Source organism: Brassica napus, unplaced genomic scaffold, assembly GCF_020379485.1.
Source record: "Brassica napus cultivar Da-Ae unplaced genomic scaffold, Da-Ae ScsIHWf_1085;HRSCAF=1549, whole genome shotgun sequence".
Lineage (NCBI taxonomy): Eukaryota > Viridiplantae > Streptophyta > Magnoliopsida > Brassicales > Brassicaceae > Brassica > Brassica napus.
Window position 1 is genome coordinate 259,289 of NW_026014509.1, and position 1,132 is coordinate 260,420.

A 1,132-nucleotide genomic window follows, 5' to 3' on the forward strand; every position below is an offset into this window, starting at 1 on the left:
ACATTGAAAGGGGGAACAGATGCAGACTTGACCGTCATCTTTTGTCCTGGAGACAAACGTGCTTAGCGGACAGAATTTCTTCGAGTCACCGCCATAATAGTTCCGCAACCGAGATCTCAGCAAACAGCTTTTCATTCCCTTTGCGAACAATGCATAAATTATGCAAAGACGCAAGGATCACAATGTCGGCTTATGTGTTCACGACTTCCAACTGAGGAATGCCGCAAATAACATTTTAAGCAAAGCTTAACATTCTTCTTTCCAGATTGGTACGCAACACAGGCCCCGGAGCAGTTCAACAAGCATAAAACTATGCTAGTGAAGAAACTGAGGAGATAGTTGGTCTGTAGTTGGGTGCGCGAGCACAGAGCCTACAAACACAAGCTATCCCATCACCACTCATACGCCGAATGTTCATTTGCCCCTCTAACATAAATCTTTCCAACCACTCTTGAGATGTAATCAAAAGAGCAACTGGAATTGACGTGAAAGCAGGCGAAGACCACACAAGCGCGAAAATTTGAAGTTAGGGGCAAAACGGTCCGCCGGAAAATTCACCGAAAAGTTATCGGAAAATTCCACGGAGAACAATCCGGCCATCGACCTCACCCAACCCTACATACCCTACCCCTTCGGGTACTGACGGGAGGCTCAGAAGAGTGCATTACTCCTATATAACAAAACACTTTTTTCAGTCTGTCACCAGTAGACATTGGTTGTGTTCTGGGAGTATTTTAAATGTAAAAAAAAACTTCGAATTTGAATAGATTTTCTGCATACTTCATAAGAATGGTTAAATCTATGGTATGGTAAATTTTCATGATTTTCGTTTGCTTCGAACCATTAATTTTGCATGCTCCAAAGTTCGGGGTTTCGTGGTCTAAACGGATGTCTACAGCAACTGTTGATCAACACTTGACATCCTAAACTCTTTATTGACATATGTTCGATGTTTTCCGGCCACCATGGCCGGATCCAGACAAGTGTTGTCGGATTCGGACATGACGGTTGAGCTGGTCGGCTAGACAGCGATGTCGGAAATCAGACAAGGCGGTTAAGACTGTCGACTAAGCTGAGATGAGCTGATTCAGTAGTATCGGTCTGATTCGGACAAGGCGTTTAGAGTTGTCGA